General features: G+C 37.9%; 1 protein-coding gene across 2 annotated transcripts in view; it reads right to left on the bottom strand.

The window, feature by feature from the left end:
• STPG4 (sperm-tail PG-rich repeat containing 4) overlaps positions 1-14,967 on the bottom strand; it is a 368,777-nt gene that overhangs the window by 352,181 nt on the left and 1,629 nt on the right. The gene's annotated exons all lie outside the window — the stretch shown is intronic.

Raw genomic sequence — 14,967 nt, 5'->3', positions numbered from 1 at the left:
TCTTTCTATCTTTGCCTTGCAACCTGATATAGTTTCTTTGTGCCCCTTACTGAGTCACTTTCCAGAAGTTGGTACAGTGCCTCTGATGCCCTATTCTGTGCTATTTCAACTTCTTTCTTAGCGTCTTTGTTAGCCAACCAGTAGTCCTTCCTAGCCTAGTCAGTATTTTTTCTATCTCCCACTTCTTCCTGCATTCCTTGTTTCTTTTGATGACTTCCTGGACCACCAGCTTTCCTTATGTACCTTATTTTCATACCTGGCTTGGCCACATACCTTTTCTGTAATCTTAACACATGCTGTTTTTAAGTGCTGCCACTCTTCTTCAACTCCACCTATTTCCTCCTCTTCTTGAGGTGCTAGAGCACTGAGTAATTCCTTGAACTGTTGTACTTTCTCTCCAGTCAACTTGCAGGTCTTCAGCCTGGTCTCTGTTGACCTTAGAGCCTTCTCTGACCACTGCATGCAGCTGATTGTGGCAACTAATGGTTTATGCTGTGGGCCGACTGTTTCACTGGAGATGACTTTGCAATCATGGATTCTACCCCAGTGCCTTTTCCTTACTAGAAGGAAGTCTACCTGAGTTGCATGTTGGCTACTCTTGTATGTGACCTTGTGACTATCTCTCTTTCTGAACCATGTGTTGGTGACTATCAAGCCATAGAAGTCTATAATGGCTTCTCCTTCTTTATTCCTGTTGCCCCACCCATGTGGACCAAGGCAGTCCTCATATTCTGCTCTGTCTGTCCCGATATGTGCATTCAAGTCACCCATTACCGACACCAGTTCATATTGTCCTGCTTTATATAGTAAGTCCTGAAACTGCTGTCTGAATGCACTCTTTTCCTCACTATCACAACCCTGCTGTGGGGCATAGGCTGAGATTATGAATACTCCCCTATCATTACACTGGAGTCTGACTGCCATGAGTCTGTCATTAATTCTGATGATATCCCTCACTGCCTTCTGAAGCCTTTCTCTCACCACAATTCCTACATCATTTCTAGCCTGTCCCCCACCTGAGTAGTAAAGTCTGGATCCCAAGCAAAAAGTGGCTTTGCTGCACTGCCCTTCCATCTCATCTCTTGGATACATAGGATGTCCAGCCTCCTCCGTATCATCATGTTATCCACTTCCAAGCTGCATCCTGTTGGTGAACCTATATTAAGTGTAGCAATTCTCAGTTCATGTTTGGCAGGTTGGTTGGTTTTACGTCCAGCTTTCACTCAACAGAGCTATCCCACGTAACCCAGGCTGGGCAACTAGACAACGGCCAGCCAGTAGCTTACTGACCCAGGACTGCTTAGCTTTATGGCAGGCACACACTGGCCAATAGGGGCACATATATCCCTCCCATCGTTAGCAAGGGTCCCTGGCATGGGTTAGAGTAGGCCGGGTCCTCAACCCACTTATCACCAGTAACTACCCATGCCCATTTTTGGTGACATTAGTCAACATGACTGAATCACCTAGAGGAATATTTTACTCACACAGACCATTTCCACACAATAGAAGTTAAAAACCTGATGATGAAGGCAGATATGTTCTGCTAAAGGGGCAACTCTATAGTCATCTGACCACAGTAGTGAATATATTATCTGCCACCAGGGATGCCCCCAAAAACAGTAATGCAGTTGGTGGGAGAATGGGTGGCCTTTCAAGAAGGTATTGTTGTATGGAAGGAGGGAGTGATTGGAATGCATTTTTCCCCACTATGAGGTATCGGGAGACCCTAGGAAATTGTTTTACTTGCTCCAGGTAAGCTTTTCAAAAGGACTGATAAGTTCTTTATGACTAAATAACATAGGTATCTTGTCGAGATGATAGTAACATTTCCCATTGTGATACTGGGCCATGCACCACTGCAGCTGGTAGTTAGGTGGGGGGTTGGGGGTCATTGGGCCCGAGACATTGGAAATGTGAACTTTCCCTATGTATAGGAGATTCATTTACAAATCAATGGAACTCTATTAATGGAATAATACAAGTCAAATTTAAATTCTCCTCATCTTCCATTTGTAGTACATGGAATCGTTACAAGAATAACCAAGGCAGATCACTTTGATCATGTTCTCTGTGAGTTAAAATATCCTCTGGGGCTAGACTGAAGGTATGCAGGAAGAGCTTTTGTAGACACATAACCAAGTGTTGGAGGGGGTTCTGGGTAGTAAGGGCAGAGCAGGGGAGATAAAGCAAACATTTAACAATTACTTGGACTACAAAGCTGATCAGATGTATCAGGTATTAAAATGTAAAATCCCAAACCACCAACTGCAGTACAAAAGATTTTCCAACGACAAAAGCCAGTAATATATCCTTTAATAAAAGCACAAAACCTCTCTACCACCTCTGCATTAAGCCTTCCAGGCGATAAAAATAGTAAAAAAGAACACCTCTTATAAAGAGGCATCAATTAAGAAAAACAAAGCAATTAGACAAATAAAACAATCAAACAATATAATACAATTAATTCTCTACAGTAAATATTTCCAATTGCATTCCTGGTTAAGTCCACCAGGTGTCAAAGTGTTATACTTTAAAATAAAGACAGCTTCTTTGAACAATAACTTATTTTTCAAACAAGTTACATTTGTTGCTTTAATTTGTTCAAGAATACAACCTCTCAATTCTGAATAAGCTCCCTCATGTAAAGAATTAAAATGGGAAGCAATGGGACTTTCTAGCTTATTATTTTTAATATCACAAATATGTTCCTGCAATCTAACCCTGAATGACCTTTTACTCTCACCTATATAGAAAAGATTGCAGGGACACTTGAGTGCATAAATTATGCCTATAGTATTACAGGTAAACTCTGCTACCGGTCTAAATTTCAAACCATTAATTTCATTAATTTTATCAAAAAACCTAGTAACATATGAACAAACTGAACAATTTCCTCATGTCCAAGTACCCAACCTACCAACCTCACTTCCTACATTTACATCAGGTAAGGAAAAAGTTGCATGTACTAACATGACTTTCAAATTATGGCCCCTCTTAAAAGAAATTAAGGGGACATGCCATACATTTTTAAGTTTATGTCTTCCCTCCACCAGGAAAGGCCAATAATACTTTATACTGGCTCTAATTTCATCAGATAGTATATTATAGGAGCTAACAAAATAAATTTTCCTACCTCCTTCATTCTTCATCTTCTGTAATATATTATTATTATGTTCCCCACTATTTCCTTTATCTTTCTCTGGAAAACATAACTTCTCTAGAGCCTTTTTAATAACTCCCAAAGCATATCCCCTATTTTCAACATTTGGCAGGAATTAAAATTTTATTTTTCTAAAGTATCAGATTCACTACATAGCCTACTGACTCTTAATAACTCTCCATAAGGTAGGGAGTTTAAAATATGAACTGGATTACAACTATGTCCATCCAAAAAATGGCTGTCATCACCAAATTTCCTATGTATGTTTGTAATAATTTTTCTAATTTTATTATTACCTTCTAGGATCAGGTCCAGGAAAAATAACAAAGTTACCACTTTGTAAACCTTCAAATCTTAAACCTAACTGATTAGAATTTAATATAGTAACAAAATCTTGTATTAATGATTTACCTCCTTTACATAAAAAAATCAAATCATCAATAAATCTGAAATAATGAATTACATACTTTCTAAAAAACTCTAAATCTATATAAAAAATAATTTCAAAATATCCCATAACCAGGTTAGCATACATTGGGGCAAATGGAGCTCCCACAGCTGTACCTTGTATTTGTTGATAAACTACCTGGTTAAATTCAAAATAATTATTAACTAAACTAAAATAAATTAATTCAATAATGTAATTTGAAACTGGACTGCACCCAAAAAGAATTTAAGGGCCTCAGTACCTACTGAGTGTCTAATATTTGTGTACAGGCTCTTAACATCTAATGTGATCCAGTAATAATCTCCTCCCAAAATACACATTTAATCTTATCTAAGAAGTCAAAAGAGTCTTTTATGTAGGAATCTAAAGTTATTACAAATTTAGTTAAATAACAATGCAACATGATTCCAACATTATGTAAGAAATAATTACTAACTGCTACTATAGGATGGCATTGGCATTCTATGTTGCCCAATTTATTTACACTGACAAGTACAAATAGTTTTAAAATACCCATATTACCCTGATATGCTACTCGTTCTTAGAGATTTCAATTTTTTGGCTGGCAATACCAGTTTAAATATTGTTATTCTCCAGCCAGGCTTGTTAGACTGCTTCACAATGCCCCCTCTGTTTGTTAGGATGTTTGGCAAGTATTTTGGAGACTGGTCGCATATACTTTGGAAATGCACTGTAATGATGGAATATAAACAGACGATTCAGAAGGTTTGTTCTTGTATTTGGCATAATAAAGTGGTACTCACTAAATCAATATTTCTTTTGGGAATCACTTCTGCACTGCTGCTTCTATGCTGCCTCCCTCGTCATTGAGTTTGTTAAATCTAATGCTTCTTGTTGCTAAAAAAAATGCATCATAAAAAGAGAGAAATATTGGGCAGCCTGTACTTTCATTGACCTAACTACCTATATGAAGGAGCTGTGGAGCATCAAACTTAGCATGCCAGATCCATTCTTGAAAACTCTTACAATGAAGAACTAGACCCCTTACACTAATTTTTAACAATGATTATAAGGATTTTTGGCTACATAATGACACCTGTGGTCTTGGTTGCAGTACATTTATGAATAATCTTCACTTGGTGCCCAGTGTTGGTATTACAAGCAATCGATGTTTAGTATTTTTGTTATCTGTTTTGTTTGTTCTGTGTCTAAAGAACCAATGGATGTTTCTGGGTTAATATGCCAGTTCAGTAGAATTTATTTGGCAGAACAAAAAAATGACAAAAAACATAAGCTGCAATTACATTACATCTTGATTTAAGGCTAAGGGCTACTGAAGTAGCTTTCAATCAGTGAAATTTTATCCTGGATACCTAACCCAAGACAACAGACTAGAAATTAAATAAACCGTGTTTAGGTGAATAAAACGTCATTACAAATGTGAACCAGGCGTTATTGAGACTCTCATTCAGGAGCAGCTTCTAAGTATTCTTTCCAATAATACAGCCCAACAAAAACACCATCATCTAAAGAAACCCCTGGTCTCAAGATCAGGAGGTCAGCCATACAACACGTATGCTTTATATGTAACCAGAAAGGTCATTTCCATAAGATTGTTCCCCCCATGACCTCCTCTTTCATAGGATTTGGTGATTAATGGCATATACATTTCTTTTTTCTTATATTTGTAAAGATAGAAAATGTGGAAATGCCCTCTTTGGTGGATACATAAATCACCAAACACTGGTCCAATCAAAGTGGATTAGACAGCACTTCAAGGAAGGCTGAAAACTCATCCTTATTTGATACGTATATTTAGACATCCATAAACCAGTACACTAGATGCAAAATCAGTTTTGAGAGGACTGTCTTTGAGAAGAGTGACAATGCAACCCTCACTCTTCTAATTAATAATCCCACAAAAAGACAGGACACCGAAGATTTTTTCCCCATAAGAGGTGACTGCCCTGCACGCCACTTCAATAAAATCACCTCCAAGATCACAGCATCTAGTGAAAAGGGATATAGTGACTTTGATGAATTAGCAAAGTGACAGTCACTAAAAAGCAGGAACTTCAGGTAAAGTCTTCATGAAATCATAGGATTTTCCCTTTGGAACACTGGAATTGCCAGTGTGCTGCGACTTAGTACCTTATCACTTATTACTGAAAACTGTGCCCCAGGTACTTTTCTTATATGTGTGCCATTTTAGAGAGTAAATACAATAACTTGTTTTAGTGATGCAGATTTAATATGTAGTTTTCCTATGCTCATAGTTCTGTTTGGGCTGTGCAGACCTTCAAACCTCAAATGCTAGCTGTTGTCACGTGTGTGTGTGTGTGTGTGTGTGTGTGTGTGTGTGTGTGTGTGTGTGTGTGTGTGTGTGTGTCCATATGCTACTCTCTCTGAAAAGTTTATTGTACATTTAAGTAGATTTTTGCAGCATGTGTACTAGATGCATACCATGCTTATAATCAGCTCTCAGAACATCAGAGGATAATTGTGCAGATTTTGTGTAGTTTACTTGCTTTTTTATTTGTGTTATTGGCCAAAGCTATATATTAGGGCAGCTGCAGTACTCTCTATCAAATGCTCACTTTGTCAGCAGAGTGCAATAGAGTCTGAATTTGTCAAAAGCACTCTTCGTAGAGTGCAATAGTTTGTGAAAGGTGGAAAATCATGTTCCTTTTCTGTATGGGATGAGCTTGCAGTTGTAAGCCAGAGTTTGTGTTAACATTGAAACTTTTTTGATATAACCAAATTTTCAGCATTAAGGGTAGGAGTGGGTGTGCAAGTGCTTGTAGGTTATAATTAGAGTAAAGGCTAAATAAGGGGATAGATTTTGCTTTGTATGTGTCCTCTAGTGTATGTAACATATATATGAGTGTCTTATTCAATGGAACAGTTAGGGTAAGGGGGAATTATGTAAGGTAATGTATATGTACCTCTCAACCTCTTGTGCAAGAAATGTAGACAAAGCCAAACATAATAGTGGGGCAAATATTCAAAATCAGATACAGATTTTACCTATTGCTCTTAAACTTAGAAAATTTCTAGAATACTAGATTCGGTCTTAATGTAGAATATACTTACTTACTTATCATTTGTTGACCGGGAAAGTCCGACTAGGTTCCACAGAGCCTGTTTTCAGCGGAGGCCCGGGGAAAAACGCTCCAGATGCATGTCTTTGGAATGTGGGAGGAAACCGGAGTACCCGGAGGAAACCCACGCGAACACAGGGAAAACATGCAAACTCCACACGGAAGGCACCCTAGCCGACAATCAAACCGGAGAACCTCTTGCTGTGAGGCGACAATGTTAACCACTGCACCACTGCGCCGCCCACATAGAATATAAAGTCTGAAACTCAAATGTCTGTCATTATTTAGTGCCATCATGATTTGCCAGGAAGCCACAAATTGTATAAGGAACAGACCAAAAATATGAGGCAAAACTGTGAACATTCTGCAAAACTCTGGAAATTTGGAAGGTATGAATGTATAGCACTGGGACTGGAGAAGAGGCAGGGGGTAGGATTAGTAGACATGGGAAAAAAAAAACTTCTGCAATGTAGATCAATATGTGTGTATATACCTTTAAGAAGCTATCCAATTGCTTGCACTAGAGTGTAAATATTGAGCACGTGCAAGTCTGACTGATATTTTGTAGGTAGCTGTTGAGATGTGAACATATATGTATGTAGCCTCTGTTTTTTATCTAGTTCTTTCACATTTAATGATGCTGTTATTCATCCTGATGAGTTTGTATATATTAAAGCATCTGAATGAAACCCCAAGCCTTCTTATTATTTGTAATAGAGAAGAACAAGTGACATGGTGTCAGAAGTGGCATATCCAAAAGGTCATGATATCAGAAACGACATATCTAAAGGGCTTAAAGTCAGAATCGGCATACTAAAGAGGCATGAAGTTTAAAATGTCTTGGTGAAAACAATTTATGGCACTTATCCAGATGTTGATGGAATATACAACAGTGGACCATCCCAAGACTGTGCATACTTCATAAAACAGTCGAGAAACGAATTTCAGGTATTAAAACTTGCTCAGCACTATTTCTTACTTGCATAATATGAAACGAGGCATACAGAACACTTTAAATAACACTCACATAAGCAAATATGTACGATACTGATAAAAAATTTCTAATTACTATGGAGAAAGTTTGAAATAATAAAGTCCAGTTACATAAAATGAATAAAATAAAGGGAAAAGTGTTTAGCTTTTGGTCAACAATGGTACACATGTTATAAATGGAATAATTTCAAAAGATTTTGTAAATCTAAAGGCCCACATTCTTTCATTAAAAGGAAACATTTTAAGAAATGAGTTGCTCAGCTAGACTGTGACAAGCCTGCTCTTTATGTTGATGGTGTGTCAGTGCATCATGAAACTGTCAATGCAGTTGATTTAAGGGGCAAGAATTAAGTATTTTGTACTATTCAGATAACTGGCAAACCCACAGACCTCAAAGTTGATACAGGTTTCAAGTGCAATGTTATGTCTGCAGAAACATTTGCTAGAGTATGTAAAGGTGAAAGGCTTCATTTTGCAAGGTGCGCAAAACTTGTTGCTTAAGGAGGTGAAGAAATTCAAACTGAAGGCTCAGTAGTGCTGTCACGTTACTTCCAGCAGAGTAGAAGAAGCTACGGCTTATTATTTTATGTGTTCATGAGGCATGTTTAGTCATTATTAGGGCTCAAAGACTCTGAAAATGGGACTAATTTCATTTAACAAGGGAGTCCATCATGTTAGCTTAAAAGACCACTACTCTAATTTTCCCAGCACATTTTTTCTACCTATGCTGATGTTTTCTAAGATAAACTAGGCAAATTTCCATTTGTGTACTCCATGAAGTTAGACCCAGAAGTCAGTCCAGTTATCAGGCCAAGAAGCAAAGTTCCAACGGCCATGCAGGACTGAGTCAAAGCCAAGTTGATAAAATGGTGTGACATGGTGCAATTTGTCCATTGGAAATTCCAACAGAATGGGTATCTTCCATGGTAGTAGCTCATAAGAAAAGCTCAGATGACATCAGAATATGTACTTATCCATGAGATTTGAACAAAGCACTAAAAAGACCTCATTATCCAATGTGCACAGTCGAAGAAGTCACAACCTTAGTGCCAAATGCCACTATTTTTTCTGTCTTAGAAGCAAAGAGTTAATTTTGGCAAATTCAGCTCGACAAAAATCCTCATTGCTCACTACATTTAGTACTCAGTTTGGCAGGTACAGATTTTTGAGAATGCCATTTGGGACAAATTCTGCAAATGAAATCTTTCAGCTTGCAGTGGAGCATATTTTTTCTGGGTATCCTTGTGCTATTATAGTAGATGACATACTAATAAAAGGTCATGATGAAGCCAAGCATGACAGAGACCTCAGAAAAGTTAGAAAGGGCATGTCAAGAGCATCTTAAGATCAATGCACAGAAATTCAAATTCAGGCTACAAGAAGTTCCTTTTGTTGGTCATTTATTTAAGATCACAGGCCTAAGACCAGATCCTTCAAACCAAACAACCATTCTCAAGATGCCATCTCCACACAATGTTCAAGCCCTGCAGTGTTTTCTTGGCATGGTCAACTACCTAGGCGGGTTCATTCCAGACTCGAACCACATTTCAGCAGCACTCAGAGAGCTGACATGTAAAGATGTATCCTGGTCTTGGTTATAACAACAAAGAGCATGTGATGTCCAGAAACTGAGAATTGCCAGTCCGCCGACACTCAGATACTATGATGTTTACAAGTCAGTTACACTTTCTTGTGATGTTTCATAATTTGGACTTGGTGCAGTTATTCTGCAAGAGGGTCAACCTGTTGCCTATGCATCGAGAAATCTTACCCAAACTGAACAGCAGTATGCCCAGATCGAGAAAGAGCTTTTGGCAATTATGTTTGCATGTTCGAAGTTTCATGATTATGTTGATGGTAGACCTATCCAGATCTAAACAAATCACCAACAAATACTCACTATTCCGAGAAAGCCAATGCATTTAGCTTCAGTCGGACTGCAACATATAATGCTGAGATTGCAAAAGTATGAATTTAATCTTGTCTACAAGAAAGGCAAACTTCTTTATCTTGCTGATACACTATCTAGATCACCCAGAAATACCACTGAACAATATGACAAGCAAGATTCTCAATCACTTGATGATTTTGAAGTCATGGAAGTGAGTAATTTTTCTTCGACACATCTTGGTGAGCTGAGAGAACACACAGCCACAAATCCAGTTTAACAAAGGCTCAACCACTTTATCAATCAAGGATGGCTGTCAGTTCACTGTAGTTTACCTCAAGTACTGCAACCTTATTTTCCATACAGAAATGAGATTTTGTCTAACAAAGCTATAATTAAGAAAGGTCTGAAAGTCATTGTTCCAAAGTCCTTGCAACCTGAATACATTACTATCTTGCATCGTGGTCACCCAGGAACCGAATCTACCTAAAGAAGGGTGAGAAAGATAGTACTTTGGCCTTCTATGTCAGAAGACATTGAGACAGCTCTTTCTTCTTGTTCAGTATGTAATAGTACAAAGCCTCATCAACAGAAAGAACCACTTCAGCTTAATCAGATTTCGGAACTACCTTGGTCAATAGTAGCCGCTGATATCTTCGAGGGGAATAGTCAACATTATTTGGTGTTAGTAGACTTACTCCAGTTGGTTTGATATTTATTTTATTTTATTTATTTTATTTTACATTTGTTGACCGGACTAGTCTAACTGGATATATGTCCATTTTCAGTAGAGGTCCGAGGAGAAAAGCTCCAGGAAAAAAGAAAAAAAGATTTTTTACAAATAGAGTCCACAAAAAAAGCAGTAGAAAACACAAAACAATTACATAAGTATGCAACTGATTGGCAAAAATGTTTTAGCAACAGTTATTAGGCTACACATAGGAAAAAGATGTTGTTATTTTACAGTTTGTATAAAAAACATTTAATGTACATGGGTTTACACAGCACAGTAAGGAGGCAAAAAAAATATTGATTCAAGTCAAACGTAGAGGATAAAGTATCAGAAAAAAATGTTTTAACTGAGAAGTATTTAGACAAGGGAGAATAGTATCAGTCAGGATTGGAGCAGGGGCAGAGCCATTGGTTCTTAATGAAGATTTTCAATTGTTTCTTGAAAAGGTTGGTGGAAGTAAGGGATATTATTTCTCTTGGAAGTTTGTTCCAAGAATTGCCAACAGCATTTGAGAACAGGCAGCCCCCGGATTTGTTGTTGGATTTTATGGTGGCTACGTGTAGCTTTTTAGCAGTTCTTAGGGTTAGTAGATTTTTATAAGAATTGAAAAGGTTACAGAGTATGGGAGTATTTGTAGGATGATGTAAAATCATGTGGATAAAAATGAGTTGCTCGAAAAGTAGTTGATTTTGTACTTCTAGCCATCCTAGAAGTTTAAGATTATGGCAGTGGTGGGTACGGAAAGGGGCACCGGTGGCAAATTTGGTTATGTTGTTGTAGGAGGTTGCTAGTTTATTCAGATTACTTTTGGATAGGTTAGTATAGATAGGGGAGGCACAGAGAAGGGTGGAAATGAGGTGGGTTTGGGCAATAGAAATCTTAGCTGAGGCTGTGAGAAAGGGCTTGATTGTATAAAGGAATCCAAGTTTTCTATTAACTGATTTAATAGTTGAGTTAATGTGTGTGTCAAAGTTGAGATTGGTATCTATTGTTACACCGAGGAGTTTGGTGGTAGTGTCGAGAGCGATTTCTGTGCCATTATTTGATGTAACTATGAAATTGATTGGGGGGGACATTAACTTACTTCATAGCTTAGCAACTAGTACTGTCATTACTAAGATGAAACATCATTTTACAGTGCATGGAAGTCCGCACAAAATTATTTCTAACAATGGCACACAGTTTGCAAGCCAACAGTTCAAAAGATTTCCTGAAGAATGGGACTTTACTCCTGTTACAAGTAGTCCAGAGTACCCCCAGTCAAATGGTTTGGCAGAACGTGCAGTTCAAAGTGCAAAACAGTTACTTGAGAAGCAAAATGAGATAATACTGATGTTTTCCTGATTCTCTAGAATCTCAGAAATGTTCCTCAAGATAAACATCTTTGTTCACCTGCTCAGAAACTTCTGTTGAGACAAACTAGAACCACATTACCACCCAGTAATCAATTGTTGGTTCCATGTGTCAAGAACAGTAGATCAGTGAAAGCCAATCTGTTGAAGAAGCACCTATCCCAGATGTCCTACTACGATAAGACCAGTAAACCACTCAATCCATTATGACAGGGAGAAGTGGTAAGGATGCAAACGTCCAAAGGTTATGATCGGACTGGTGTTGTGAAGAATATTGGTCCAGAGCTGAGATCATACATTATAGAATCAGAAGGAGCAACTTTTAGGTGGAATCAGAAACATTTGAGACCACTGTCCAAGCCTATACCACAGCAAATAGCCTGTAAGAAAGACTCTTTATCCCAGAGGGAGTTGTCTGGTGTTCTAACTCCAGAAGAGGTTCCAGAGGACATTCCTGTTCCTATGACGAATCCAGAAGTTCCTGATATGAGCTGTGCACTGCAGACTGTCCATGTTGCTAAATCTAGTCCCAGCTGTTATGTCATGAGATATGGTCGAATCTCTAAACCCTGTAGGAGATATGAAGCAACTTGGACATGAACACTGTATTTTGTTTCTAATGTACATAGTAATGCATGCTTATCTCTGATATTCTTTTGCATGAAAGGCAATCTTTTTAAGAGGGAGGATTAAACCTTTAAGATGCTATCCAAGGGCTTACACTACAGTATAAATACTGTGCATGTGCGAGCCTGACTGTCATTTTGTAGGTAGCTGTTGAGATGTGAACATGTATGTATGTAAGCTCTGTTTGTTATCTAGTTCATTCATATTTAATGATTCTGCTATCCACCCTGATGTGTTTGTATATATTAAAGCATATAAACAAAACCCCAAGCCTTATTATTATTATTTGTAATTGAGATGAACGAGTGACACCCAACTTAACCCTAACCTACCCCTAACTCTACAGATTATCTTATGAAAAATCCTTTCAATGACAAAAAGTAATATATCAAACTATTGTAAATACACCCTAACCCAGAAAGCTCCCAACACCAGGAAACGAATATACCCATCCTCTGTGGTCACATCATTTCTGAGGAGGAGGTCTGACTTGATGAGTGTACCATTCCATGAGTCGGTTCTCACTGAACTGTCATGCACCCTGGGCTCTTTAGATATACACAAAGAATTCCAAACAAAGTGTTACTTGCTGTCTGATCCATGAGAATACCAATGTCATTTTTTCCCCTGATAATGCCACCTACTTAGTATTCCAGTATCACCTAATATTTTGTTACTGCTTTCTCAGACTCCTTGCCAAAGTATAGGGTTCTTAATATTATACAATAACGGTTGCCATTCAAAACTGTGCATGCTGAGTGGACAGCTCAGTCAGCATGCCTGCTGTAAATTGAACATATCCCAATAGAAAAAAAGCCCGGCTGCTGAAGTACAACTGAGCAGCCAGACTTTTCTATTTGTATATCCTTAGAGGGCAGAGCAAAATACAAGAAAAATCAGGTATGTCCTGCAAAACTAGAGAAACAGAAATGTACCTGATTTTCTTTGTATTTTTGCACTGTCCCTCCCATAGTCAGCCTTAGGCATAGGCCAACTAGGCAGTTGCCTAGGGCACCGCTCTAGCAGAGGTGCTTTTCAAGTATTTATTTGGTGTAGGTAGAACAGGATGGGGGCACCGGGTGGTGTGGTGGGGGCGCCCTGAAGCCATTTTGCCTAGGGCACCGGTTGACCTAAGGCCACTCCTGGTCCCTCCTAAAGTCTCCACAGATTCTCATACATCTCAACTGTACAGATTTTCACAGAATCTCCAAATTTTTGCCTCATAGTTTTGGTCTTTTCCTCATGAAAAATGTACTTTTCTGGCTAAGCCGCTGTGTACAGAAGTCATTAAATAATGACAGACATTTGGAGTTTAAGCTTCATATCCTGCAGAAAATGCTCGCTAAAACAAAACTTCCTGTTCCACAGACTTTCTAACTTCATAAGAGCAAGATACTCTGTCCCTATCTTTGGACCATTGTTCCCTCCATTATGTTGGGCTTAGTATAGTTTTCTTGCATTAAAACCATTAAAAAAAAGAAAAAAACAGCAATGGCGATTCTCTTTTCTCTGTTGCTTTTCCTGAAAAGCACTGATGTACTACGCATGTGTGGGAACGTAAGTTCCATATGCATCCACAGTACATCAGCAAACATCGAAGAACAGAAAGGAACACTACATCGTCATTATACAAAGACATTATTTAAGAAAGGTAAACAATTTCTTTCTGAAATAATGCCATCTGTGGGTTATTCCTGTGATATCCACTCCCAACCATGGGTTTTTGCTTAAATATCTGATATTACTATTTTAGCACCTTTTCCTGGGTTTTGTTCACAAACATATATTATTCCACATTTCTTTGTATTCTGGCCATTCTTCAGACTTTGACAATCTCCTTATTCATACCACTTCATACTGCTCATCAGTTATGTTGCAGATTTTCATATTATCCACCAAGATGTACACTTTCCCCAGCACTTCAAAAGAAAAATTTCCACAACAGAATCTCGCTACATACCTTTCCAGCAAACCTCCTTTCTTAAAAATTACACTATTAAACATAATGTTTTGCATACTCATGGCCACCTAGGTTAACAAAGGCCATCACCATCAGCTCTTGGCTGTCTTTTCTTTTATTTAACTTTGTCTGTGTGCATTGAGGGAGTCTGTGCGATGTGTTTTTAACATTTCATTACCATTACCAATTTTAATATACATTTAACAATTACAGATACATTTGCTAATCAGGTTGCATTCATATGAAATGAAGGAAACTATTACATTATAAAAGATACTTATGCTTTTAATTGTTAAACGTTGAACATTTGAAGAGGTGTATTAGAGGATTGGATATTCCATCATCCTCCGAAAGATCTATCAGTAACTCTTCTCAGTCTTGTCACTATCACGTAAGGTTTATGGTAAATATCTCTCACAAGTAAAAATTAACTAACGTTACACATCTAATTATTTAAAAGGTTATATAATTATTCTGCCAGCTTCTGAAATTCACTGTCTGAAAAAAGGTCATGCCCCAGGGCTACCACAGAAACTTTCATGATCTGTACAAAAAAGAAGATCAAAGTTTGACGTGTTCTAATAATTACACAAACTTGTAGGATTCTTAACTTCACGAAGTTATGACATAACTTACAGATTCATCACAGCCTTTTGTTTTGGCTGGATAATAATGTACAACTAGAACTTTTTTTTTGGTGTGGGGGTGGTGTTCAGACTTAATGTGCTACCCTTCCTGTCT

Source organism: Protopterus annectens, chromosome 1.part0 (genome assembly GCF_019279795.1).
Source record: "Protopterus annectens isolate FY-2018-M chromosome 1.part0, PAN1.0, whole genome shotgun sequence".
Taxonomy (NCBI): domain Eukaryota; kingdom Metazoa; phylum Chordata; order Ceratodontiformes; family Protopteridae; genus Protopterus; species Protopterus annectens.
This window is presented reverse-complemented; position numbering and strand designations above follow the sequence as displayed.